The sequence below is a fragment of the Gavialis gangeticus genome, unplaced genomic scaffold (assembly GCF_001723915.1).
Source record: "Gavialis gangeticus isolate Ggan-Ray unplaced genomic scaffold, GavGan_comp1, whole genome shotgun sequence".
Classification (NCBI taxonomy): domain Eukaryota; kingdom Metazoa; phylum Chordata; order Crocodylia; family Gavialidae; genus Gavialis; species Gavialis gangeticus.
This window is the reverse complement of record NW_017729025.1, coordinates 143,997,519-144,010,483: the sequence shown is the minus strand read 5'-3', so window position 1 is coordinate 144,010,483 and position 12,965 is coordinate 143,997,519. Positions and strand designations below refer to the sequence as shown.

Here is a 12,965-nt window from a genome sequence, read left to right as displayed (position 1 = left end):
AAAAAAAAAATTTTAAAAAAAAAAAAAAAAAAAAAAAGTATATAAAATCCCTCTATGGGAGTCTGGATTTATTTTTGTGTAAAGCCCAAAATATTGTCCAGGAAAACTAATTTTCTATTTTTTTAATTTGGATTTTGTAACATAATCTAGTAGCTGAAACATATTTCTACAGATATAGCAGGAGACCAAAATACATCGCAAAAAATAAATATATGAAGAGAGACTGGTGTTAAATTGTGACGAATGTACTATTTATTTTGGTGAGTGGGTGTGATGCAATATTAAACTGTTAGTGTGTAAATAAGGGTGGTTCTAGTTTTAGTCTGTGATTTTCCTTTTCTGATGAAAGGGTCATTTGTGCACAAAGTCTTTACCCAATGTGACAAATAAGGTAAAAAAAAACAACGTTACCTAGCTTAACTGTTTTCTGGTGCTGTCAAAAAAAAAGTGTATACTTTTGCAAGCACAAGAGTGCAAATAAAAGTTTTTCAGAATATGTATACAATAAATTACCAGGCATTAAACATTTATGGACACTTCTCATTGGTTTACTTTATGGAAGACAAATCATTGTCTGCTATATTGTATTTTTTCACAGTCATATACAAGTCACTATTAGCCCCAGTAGTCTTCAAGGAAGAGAAAAAGTCTTTATAAACTTTTATGTAGCCAACAAGAATGTATGAAATGTACTGGGGTTACTTGATGGTTCAGAAAAGATGTGGAACCTATAATTATGGTAAAGGGCAATTTAGGATTGAGCATGGTAGTCTGAAACATTTAGTGTTTTAGTCTGAAGTCAGGCAGAAGGTATAGTAGATTTGTATTTTATAAACTAAATCGGAGATGCATAAGCTTTCAGCGACTTGCTTCATTGGATGCTATGAAGAGACTACAGGAAGCAGAGCTTCTAAACAGAAAACACTGATAATACAAATAATAGGGCAAGAGGAAGGAAAAAGGAGGGGGGCACTGCTAGGAGAGGCAAGGTGGGTAGGAGAAAGGAAAATCAAAGCTGTTAATCCACTGAGGAATGCAATTGTTATAAAAACTAATCCAATTAGGGTTGTGACACTGCACAGCAGAGGAGTGTTGAGCATATGTTTTCCATTTCAAATACCTTTGAAGCGTTAATTGTTTAACCGATATTAGCTTACAAAAATGTTTGAAATCGTATCTGGTGGCCTGTTTGTAAAACACTGAACAGTCATGTGACACTCATGCTGTGCCCCTAACCGGTGCTGACTTCATAACTTCTGACCAGCATATTTTCATTGGGGCTGTCTAAATCTGCTGACGGGCATCAACTGGATGCACAAGAGGGAGGAGCCGTTTCATCTCTTTATCAGGTATCATGACAGCCTTTGCCGCAGTCTGTGAGATGCAGAGGCCTGTTCCTTATTCCTTGTGTGGTTATCTATGCGTTTTGAAAACCAATTATTAACGTTGCTGTTTTGATCTGGGAACAATATACAGCACTTTCATCTGAGTGTGAATACCCAAGATTCAAAGTAGAGGAAATTAGGCCATCTGCCTCCCTTTCTTTTGGAAGGGAGATGGCTTAATGTTTTAAGAGTAGATTTAAAAGCAAAGGTTATTCCATAGATTATATTTTGCCAGTAAACATTGAAAAGCTTTTTTTTTTAAGTTGCCCTATTGAGCTATCCTCTTGGGATAGCCCCTGTTGGGCTTTCTAGCTCATTTTGTCTCTTAACTAAAATCCCCTCAAATGCTTTTATGTTACTTGATTAAAGTAACATAACAGTGTTTTAAATCTTGTATATGGTGCTAGTCCTAAATAAACCATATTCAAATGCCTGGTAGGTTTTGCTTTAATTAGCCTAAAGCACTTACTAAAACTGGACTTTTGTGGAAGCTGTAACAACTGCTGTACAACAGGTTTTAGAACTGCTAAGTACAGGTTTATTTCATTTGAAAGCATTTTGAGATCCAGAGTTTTTAATAACTTGTTTGCGAAATAACCCGCGTCTAAACATCTTTTGAGCAGTACGTTTAGTCATCTGATGGGTATTAGAAAATAGGTTGTTCTCACCATTTTAACTGTATTTATTTTAAATCATTATTCGTCTTTTTTTCTCTTAATCTCTAGCTTCTTGGATGTACTGATACTATGTTGTTTTGTGCAGTATGAAATGGGATATAAAAGGTTCCAAGAATAATTAGGTTTACTGCTGATTTAGTATATCTCATGCTTGTGACTGCCTTCTCTGGGCTAAAGTCAGTGACTTCCTCCAGAGCAATTCTGTTGCTCAATTTATCCTTGGGACCGTCTTCATTCACTGCTCTCTGCCCTGTCTTGGCCCAGTTCTTTTATCTGCACCATTTTCTCTGGACCAGTTGAATTTTTTTTGCAGCTCATGTTCACTGTAGGTGCTACTTGTACCCAAATCCTCCATGTGAGTCTTCTGGTAAAAAACAAGCAACTGGTCCTTGTTTTTCCCCTGTATGAACATTATCTTTGAAATAAAGACTTACTGAAAAGTCCCCTGTATCTTACCATGATACCAACGTCTGATATCAGCAGACATGACTCCCTGTTGTTTGAGACTAGAGGCCAAAAAACTCATTTGTTGGTATACTGTAATTGTAATTAATGTCAGAATATTGATATGATCAGTAAAGTGCCGTGCTCAAGTACTTCATAGCAGATTGCTACCACATTCTAGAGAGAATTAAGAGCTCCACAGGAGGGTGGGGAAAGTTATGTTAAATACCCAGGCCCATTTCTCATTTTATGCAAGTAGGCCTTTCAGGCCTTCATAATGCACTAATTGTGATGGACACACAGCTTCTGATCTTCACTGCCATTGTACACGTGCCATTTTGCATACATCAAAACAATGGTTCTTGTGTTTTGATGGTTTTCGGTCATGTGTATGCTAGGTCCTTTGCATACTTTGAATGATTCAGAAACTTAAAAATATATATTCTGCTCGTGTCCAGAGTCTTTACCCAGTTACTCTTGCTCTTCTCAGTGTCATACATGCTTTTCTATGTATCATACAGCAACTGTAAGTCATCTTGTAATTATTTCATTACAAAGTTGGCACAGTACTGGAAAGGCAGGGGCTCAACAACAGTTGTTTTTCTCTTGCTACAACATAAGATACCATCTTACAGCAAGTGCGTCAAAGAAGCAGTTCACAGGACTCCTGGACGAGTCTGCCTCTCTGCCAAATTCTGGTATGTGGAGCCCTACTGGGGTTGCAAGTTGGCAATGGAGGGGTGAGTGGTGGATGCCACTGCTACTCACCCCATTACCGTATTTTCTCACATACAGTCTGCGAACTATATAAGTTTTTACAAACATGACAGATGGGTGCAGGCTATACAAGGGTGTGGGCTATGCAGTCTTTAAAACAGTCTTTAATGAAAATTAAAACATATAAATGTCTAAATAATGTTCAAACCCAATTGGGTGCCTCTTCTTCACTGGCTGGAAAACCTTCAAAGTCCGTATTGTAACTTGATTTGCCGAAATACGCATCTACAAAAGCAGTGTCATCAAGTTCATAAGCATAGTCTTCCGAATCGCTGTAGTCCGACTCCTCACTTGATGTGCCGTCCAGGATTCCAGCTTTAAAGAAGCCATTGATTATAGAGCTTGGTTTCATAGCTCTCCAGGCTGCAACGATCCAGTTACAAACTTCTATTTAGGTGGCTCATCGCTGTTTTCCAGATGGGGTGAATGAATGAACACCCGGGCTCATCCATTTTTCCCACTCCTTTCTCATGAAACATTTGAACAAATGGTTGACAGAGAGATCCAATGGTTGGAGCTTACAAGTTAGTCCTCCAGGAATGATAGCAATATGCACTCCGGCTTTATTTATTTGTTTCTGAGCACTTGAGTGCTTATGCGCTGCCATTGCATCAAAAATTAGCAAAGATTTAGGTGTGAAAAACCCGCCTTGCCGTGTTCAGAACAGCATTCTGTCCATTGTTTCATTATATCCTTGTTCATCCACCCTTTCTTATTGCAAATAACTGCAAGTCCATTTGGGATCTTTTCGCAGGGCATCGTTACCCGTTTGAAAATAACCATCGGTTTTAACTTTACACCATTCACAGTGCACACTAGCACAATGGTGAAATTTGTTCGTTCATGGCTTGTTGTTGATATTGCAATCATCTTTTTACCACGTTGATCAACTGCACGAGTTGCTGGGACATCGAATGAAATTGGTACTTCATCCACGTTAATTATGTCTGCAGGACATAAATTATGCACTCTGCACTCCTTACACACAAAATCGCAAAATTTTGTTAATTTTTCTTCCCAGTCATCTGGCAGTTTTTGCCCTACTGTAGTGCATGAATGAACAGCTAAATTATTTCTGTGCATAAATGTATGTTACCCAATTGCATCCACCCCCAAAGTCTGTTATTTTCATCTCATTTGCCATCACGTGGGCCTTCTGCCAAATTGCAATCGTTGACACAACTTTGTTGCTTTCTCGTTGTGCAACAACCCATTCTTTCAGGTTAGCTTCTAGAATTGGCCATTTACAATGCTTACCTCTCCGAGTGCGCTTTCTTGGATTCAGAGTTTTCAAAATGTCATCTTTTCGCCATTCTCGCACCAATTTTTCATCCACAGAGAATTCTCAACCAGATTGCTGTGTTTCTTGGCATAATCAATAACGGACAAGTTGAAGTCGAATGTGTACAATTTTCTCTTGGGCATTTTCAAATGAAGTATGCAAGGGCAGGATCGAACCCTGTGGGTTAGTGAGATAGGGAGGTTGGATAAATTCGTAGGCAGTCAGTCGTCTTTACTGACTGGAGTTTCTGGTAACTGTAGCAGCATCAACTTCTCGATGAACAAGACTACGGGAAGGCCAAAATCAGTTGTTGATAACTAAAACACAGTTAAGCAGATGTTACAAATTGACAGTAATAATTAGCACTCAAATGGCGAACATTCTGGTAATAATTAATGACTAATTAAGCACCTCTCAGGCTTAATAGGCTTAAAATCGCCTCCCCCGCCCCCTGGCACTGACACTATCAGGTGCGGGGAATATATGTGTGCAGTCTATACATGGACTATCTCCCCAAAATACAATTTTCCGCGGGTTATACATTTCTGTGGGTTATATTAGTGTGCGGGCTGTATGCGAGAAAATACGGTACTGGAGGTGAGTTCAGATCCATCCTGCAGGGAAACAGGTGGGAGTAAAGGAGCCTGACATTCTTGATCTATAGCAAAGGTATAGAGTAGTCCTGGCAAAACATCCTATGCTGAGTCAGTCACCTAACAGGTTGTCAATCAACAACCCTAGAGATGTTCTACCAATTTTAAAATTAAAAACAGGCCTGTATGTTAACCAACAGGAATTCTGGGAATTCCTAGCCCTTGCTGGGGAACTAACAGTTTGTAAACTTAAGTTTGTATCATGTGTCTGAGGCTAGGAAAGAAGTGTTTTTTCCAGCATTCCTGTGTGTTAGACCAGGGGTTGTCAACTGAGGGTACAAAAGCCCTAGGGGGTACACATAGGTGGGCAGGGACGGAGTGCTACCACGCACCCTCCCACACTGCCATGCAGGTGCCACCCAGCTGTCCAGATGTGGGAGCGGGAGAAGCTTGCGCCCCACCCCTCTCTGTCCTCCTGCTCTGAGTACAGCCGCCAGGGGTACACTGATCCAAAAAAGTTGAAAACCCCCGTGTTAGACTAAAAATGTAGTGTTTTAAGTATGTGTTGAATGCACAAAATAAACAGGAAGGAGCTGGCTTGCATTTCAACTATTTCAGCATGCACAGCACTGCTGTCTTCACAACTTTGTTAGATCACAGAAGCAGACAACTGCAAGAACTTGATATGTCTCCAAGAGTGGGGTTTTTTTAATAGGGATAAAAAACTTTGAAGTCAAAGCATCTTTGCAGAAAATGTTTATTTAACTCCTTTTTCCTCAATTTATGCATCCAGTGGGAATCCACACTTGCAATGTTAGCAATATAGTGTTGTACATGTAATGCTTATCACACTGAGCTTTGATTAGGTAATTTTTATTTTAACACTTTGGGGAGAGTAGTGGATATCTCAAGGGATTTGTAATGAGATTTTAAATCCCTGGATATTGCCATATTCAAGTCTAGTTATGGTTGTCAGTAGGTTTTGAATGATGAGTATGTAGTGATGTGCCAATAAGTTTGGTTATAGTCTAGTTGCCAAAAAAAAAGACATCACAACTATATTTGGCCACTTGCTGGTTGCCTTAGGAGGGAAATCTGCTAACCCACTTTCTCTAAACCTGGTGTTTCCTGAACTAAAGACAGTTTAATGTGGTGCTTTGGAGGTGGTGATGCTGCTACCTGTATTGCACCTGCTTGTCTCTGATCCCCAGAATTTAATTTGCTTGGATTACTTTCCCTGCTTCAGAAGCACAATTTCCACACACAAATCCTAACACGTAAGCCTTGCATGTAATTTCAATTCTGTTATGGTTACCTTAATATACATAGGTCATATCCTTCCATGGGATCTGGTTCTTTCACTGGTCAGAGGACTGATTCCTAGAAATACTTTCTCAAAAATATTACTAACACATTTTCTTTATTGTGTTCCCCTATTTAGATGCCTCTTTTCCATTTTACTTTAAATTGCCCACGCTGGAATTGGTAGATGTAAAGTTTTCAGTACAAGATTGAGTTTCACACAGAGAATAAAACGAAGTGTGAAAACTGTGGCTTCTCTTTCTTTTCATAGTGCATACAGTGAATGAATTAAAACAGTGCAGCCCAAATTCAGTGTGGAGGGTGGGGGGATGCTCCACAGGCAGCTCTGTTGGCAGCGTGCAGCCCCCCACCATTGCCAACTACACAGGGTGCCCCCCTGCTGCGCTGGCTGTACAGGCAGAGTATGGACCCCCAGGCTGTTCCCTGCCATGCAGCAGTGGGAGAGGTGACCACTGGGTCTCACCAACTGCATGTTATCTGCTTACAGACCACTTGTGGCCTGTGGGCCACATTGCTGGCCTAGGCCACTACTTGGATAGCCTTGATAAAACACTGGTAGTTGATAGAAGGGGTCTCCAACAGGCCAGGTGTTTGAGAATTGTCTAAGTCTGTTACATCAGTATCAAATTTTAAAGCTTTACCTAAGCATGGGAGAAAGTGGTTCAGTTTCTCTGTAACTGAATACCTTACTCCTTTCTGTGAGACCTCAAAGAAAACCACTCTGCCTGTACCTTTTCTATTACTTATTGCTGGAGAAGAATACCAGCCTTTGGAGCAGAAGGAATATGCAGGTAAAAATCCAAACCTCAGTTTTCAACTGCCTTGCACCTGTGCAGAGTGTAATCACAAGCAGAAAGGGACTCTTTCATCAGGCCAGACCTAGCAACAGTCTCTTCTGAATTGGGTTGTGATAGAGCTGAGAGACTACCTGACAGATGACCTATAAATAATATACTACTACTTTGCTTTCTAAAATGGCATTACACTCCTTTCATTTACACAGTTAATGTGCAGAGAGAAGCTGAGGCATTCTGTATCTGCTGGGTCTTGTATTCTTGGAGAAGGGAGTTGTAATAATTAAACTGAGGGGAGTTGAAAGTCTGAGGTACCTTCCCAGTCATGCTCAAATGGAAAGTATTTTGAACATCTTGTGAATATCTTTAAGTATTATGGTCTTCTGTAACTTACTCATCAAGGATTTCTACCTTTGGTGTTGAACACTCTAGTCCCTACCCAACTGTGTGTGTAAGTAGAGGTGTACTCCCAGTACTTCAAGAGGATTATTTGTACTTAAAGTTAAGCGTGTGTTTAAGTCTTTTCTAGTGTGTGACACTTGCAAGACTGAGTCTTAAGTTCTCTCCCTCCTGCTCCATTCTATTTTTGTAGATTTAGAAACTATATGTGAATTTCCAGTTATCTAGGCTGATATATGGCTTAATATTTCCCACATGGATTGGATAAGAGAGATTACTGTTTCTATAGCAGGTTAAAATTAGATATACTCCCCAAATATGTCAAGGCAGGATGGAACTTCAGTCTCCCAGGCTCTGAGAGAGAGGGATTTGTGGATATAATTTTAAGGTCTTAGGCAACACTTATACAAATGACAAAATGTTGTGCAACTGCTTTATGTAAAACCACCAATGGGAACAGGGCAACCAACCATGTTGAGGACTCTTGGTGCAAGGTGCTGGATGGCATCTTATGTCATCATGACTGAAGCCATCAACAGATGTTATTCATTAGTGAGTGTCTAGCTTCAGAATGGCATTTGTTACACAGCACCCTTGTCACTCTTGAAGCTTAATGATTTCCTCTGCATTGGGCAGTGTTCAGCTGTAGTACTACGTTGGTTACTTTTTTGCTGAGTCATATTTCTTTTGCCGTTCATAGCGAGCCTAAAACAAACATGTATGAGAGAGAGAAAGTATTGTATAGAGACCTTTTTAGTAGGTGTACCACAAATTAGCCCTGCAGCCTCCACAAGTGCCTTTCTGAGTCTTACCTGGTGTGCTGCTCTGCTTTCTGCTCCCTAACCAAACTGCTGCTCTGCTTCCTGCCCTATGCTCCTTGCCTGGTCTAGTACTTTGCTTTCTGCTCTCTCTTCCCCTTTTCCCCCTACTGTGGGCATGTCTACACATGCAATTAAAGTGCCTAAATATTCTGCACAGATAATTCAGACTCATTAAAGTGCTCCCAGGTGCACATCCACATGTGCACCCATTGGGAGCAAACTGAGCCTGACAGGAGAAGCCTAATCCAGGGCTACTCCTGCCCTGCTCTGCCCCCATGCAACAACCAGAGGGAGCTCCCAGTTCTCCTGGGTACCAGCCCTTGGCTGGCAGGGGACATGGGGACTTAGCCCCAAGTTCCAGAGAGTGGGAGGCAGCTGTCCTGACTCAGTGGGCAGCTCTGTCCCAGTAGAAGGGAGATCAGGCTGGCCCTGATGGGTGGGGGAGGGGCTGTCCCAGCTGAACAGGCAGCTGCCTCCCAGCATTGTGAAGACTGGGACCTATGTGACTGGGAGGCAGTTGTCCTGTAGCTGGGGTAGCTCTCCCAGGGATACAGAGATTGGGATAGGTCCCGATCTCTACATGGCTGGGAGGCAGTGTCCCACCCAACTGGGACAGTTCTCCTAGTCCTGTGGCTCCCTGCTCCCAGTCAGCATCTACATGTGCGGTATGGCACATTAGACTAATATCCTGTTCAGTAACTGCTGTGCACACATAGATGGTGATGCTTTACTGCACATTAGATTAGTCTAATAAGCAATAAAGCATCTCATATAGATTCACCCAGTCTGTCTCTTCCCCAAATCTGCTGCATGCCACACGCAGGCTGCCTGTGGCACTTGTGGCACTGGTGCCATGGGTTGGCCACTCCTGGTACAGTCAATGCCCTCAGCCTCAGCAGCCATATTTAATACTAGTGGTTGCCATTTTGCTGAGTGCCATGGCAGGTCCTGTTGCAGTCAGTCACGCTAATCTGAAGTTTGTCATAGACTTGGGAACACAAGTGATCATTTCAGCTACACAGGAATAGGCAGATCCTCAGCTAGTGTTAACTGGCATAGTTTTATTTTAGCAGAGCTGTACCAGTTTGTAGCAACTGAAGGTTAGGCCCATGCTGTTAACTGACCCTCTTCCCCAAATGGTACTTCAGAAAGCAAATGGTCTCTGACATTACCAAATCTCTAAAACTTACTTCTACTCCAACTGACAGATTTGTTTTCTTTTTTTTTTAATATTAATGTGGTAAATTAAATAAAATAAGCTATCCTATACAAAATGGTAGAAAAAAGTCCTCAGGCTGCACTGACAGAACAATGTTGGTCTATTCATGTGACACTGAAATATTTGTGGTCTGGATGAGAGAGTGAAAGCCAAGAGGATCTTCTGAGCAAGTACCAATTCATTACTTGTAAACAATATCTCAACACAGGCCTTGTTTCAACCTCCCCAGAGTTCGGGGAAGATGTAGATGTCATTCACCAAAGTTTGTGGGGAGCTGGATGTCAAGTTTCAGTGCAGATTTATTCAGTGACAGCCAATCAGCCTTACACTCAAAAAGGTCTTTTCATCTTTCACAAAGGAATAAGGCTGTGCAAATAGCACAGTTAGTTACTACCTTGATCTTCAGGATCATTTCAGCTTTGAGTCTCCTGAAAGCCTATGCAATGAGGCAGAGCTCAGAAAGAGTGCAAAACAGAGCTGAGAATAATCCCTCTTTGATGCTGACAGGACCATGTTTCTGTTGGCAGCACTGTCTGCTGCTGCCTGCCCCATTGCTTCTGTTGTCCCCTCCCCTTTGCACTGCTGGAGCTGGAGCCACATTCAAGACTAGATCTAAAACAGATAATTAATTCTCTTATGGATCCATCTAGTCTTGAATACCAAGTCACTGAAAAAAATAGAGGATCCCAGAAGCAGATCCTCAACTAATGTACATTATAGCTCCACCAAATGATGGAGATGTATACTAGTTGTAGATCTGCACCCTGGTCTGCCAGAAACAGTACTGGAATCATTGCCTGGCTTGGGTTCCAGAGTGTGAACAGGACTAGCACTTCTAGGGAAAAATACGCCCTTTTAGCACCACAAAAAGTGTGTGTACAGGCATTCAAGTGGTTTATGGCAAGAAAAATGTGGTAATTTTGCCACAAAATGTTAGCTGTTTGAAACATCAGCTTCTCCAGAGAAAGACATTTTCTAGTGCCATGTGCGACACCTACACGCTGTCAACTGGAACAATACAGGTCCTAAGGATCCCTAACATCTCTCAGTCCTCTGGTCTCCCTCCTCCTCCCAGGGGGAAGAAGAGCACTGGTTACCTGATAACCCCAAAAATGAGCTGTTTGGGAGTCCTGGTGGTACACTGCTGCCACCACCATTTCAACAGTCCTAGGATTCTCCAGAACTGTTCAAATGGCGGTGGGAATTTCCTCCCCTCTCAACCTGCCCATTTTGCTGATGAGCAGAGTAAGTGGAATGGGCAGGCATGGGGCTGAGTGAGGTTAGGGTTAGTGTGAGGGAATTCCTGTCCAGTAGTATAAGGATGTAGCCAGGTGCCCAGGGCACTAGTGACTTGTGGAGGCTGCCATGGTTGCAACTGCTATTGCTCAGCTGCTGGTAGCAACTACTTTTATTTTGAGCCCTGAAGTTGGTACTGGGGACGATTGCCCTATTTAGTCTTCCTTTGTTACATCACTGTTCCTGCCTCTACTACAAGAGCCCTGGCAAGGGCAGGGGAATATCTTCGGCAGCTCCTGGTTTTCAGCTGAGGTGACATTATCATAGCACTACAAATTTAATTTGAATGTCTGTCCATAGTCTCTCTGAGTAGAGTTTGATAGTTAGCCATGTTAGCAGTCCAAGAATCAAGCAGAAGGCAGGATAGCTACTTCATTAGCTATCATCTATGAAAACTCATGCCTCTCTGAACCAATTAGTCTCTAATGGTTTCTATACATGAGTGCAGAAGCTGCTCCAACATGCTGTAATTACAGCAGATTAACTGAATCTGGTGGAGCTTGCTAATTACTGGGCTCCAGCCAGCCTCCGCATCTCATGTATCAGTGTCACTGTGCTTCAAAATGGTGGGTGGAGGCGCTTTAAATAAAGCTTGTTGAACAAGCTGTAGCCCTGCTGCCATTCTGAAATGTGGGGGCGCTGATACATGAGATGCTGCGATGCCCCCCACCCCTGGAAGCCTAAGTGCCCTAAGGTGCCATCCGGCTCTGCCTTCCGCTGTCCACAGGCACTGTAGAACATGTCTAAACACCTTCATATCAGAAAAGAATACAGTGCTATTGGCAGTAGTATGGTCTAGAATGTGTTTAGTATGGAATAGCTAACATTTCACTACAGTTATTCTGGGTTTTGTACTCACCTCAGCTGGTGGTGCTGGTAGGTAAAACCTCTCCTTTGCTGTTATTCCCAGAAGGAAAATTATCCAAAAGACAACGATCATTGTAAAATTCTTCTGAGGGATTCTTTGCTCAAGATGTACTGCTTTTGTCAGCCAAACATTACATACCAAATGCTTAGAGATGCAATGCTGGTTCTCAGATAATTTATTTCAAGCAGCATACCATGTTGCCTTTACCTTGTGGCTAGACAGCTGTGGTGACCTCTGTACTGAAGTGAACTGTATGCTGAAACAAATTGTGACATCATTCATTACATAACAGTCAGCACAAAGACAGACTGCCATGATGTTGGCGTCAGCCCAGCTGGTTGTATGTACCTGGCAGGGGAGATCCCTTTCTTCTCAGCCTAACTTGGAGTAGCTGAGGGTGGAGACTTGTCCACTGCACTGTGTGTGGGCACCCCTGTGAGTGTCTACTATAGCCTCGCTCTCGGCTACACAATTTATGGTGATGAGAGACTGCTCTCAGCTTCTTCCTCTAGCTTGCTCCTACGGCCTTTTGGCTAAGGGCAAGTGAGACTAGGGGGCATCTGAACTCCAAGGCCTCTGAGCTTGGGACCCGCAAGTAGGATGTCTACCTTGGATGTGGGAGCATCTGAAGCCCCAGGCTGAAGAATCTAGGAGGTAGGATACTTGTCAGTGGTAGTGCCGCGCTAACAAGTAGGACTTGAATAATTAAGCTCTGCTCTGTCATTAGAATTTGGAGCTGATTTGGCTAATTTGGCCTCAGATATGAAATGTATAAATGTATAAAAAGACAGAATGACATAAGGGGAACAGTAACTATGAAGGATAATTTTGCATATGTGGCTGTAAAACTGATTTGTTCCCTTTTCCTGGTTTTGGCAATGCCTGTGATTTTGGTTATTGCCTCTCTCAACTCTCCTAATCAGTTACAGATGAACAAAAATGAAGTAGGTCTTCACTAGCAGATTACTAGGAAAGAAATGCAATTGTTTGACCTTCTTATTGGAAGACCCACAGCAGATTCCACTGACTGCAGAATCAGTCCTTCATGTTGTAGCGAAAATAGATACTTTTCTCTATGCTTCTTTGT

At 42.1% G+C, this 12,965-nt stretch overlaps 1 protein-coding gene across 1 annotated transcript in view; it reads left to right on the top strand.

Moving 5' to 3' along the window:
• Positions 1-1,092: 1,092 nt before the first annotated feature.
• Positions 1,093-12,965, top strand: part of UEVLD (UEV and lactate/malate dehyrogenase domains) — a 43,620-nt gene continuing 31,747 nt past the window's right edge. The window contains exon 1 of the mRNA XM_019519688.1: positions 1,093-1,349. The gene's annotated coding sequence lies outside the window, so the exon portion shown is untranslated. The remainder of the gene's footprint in view (positions 1,350-12,965) is intronic.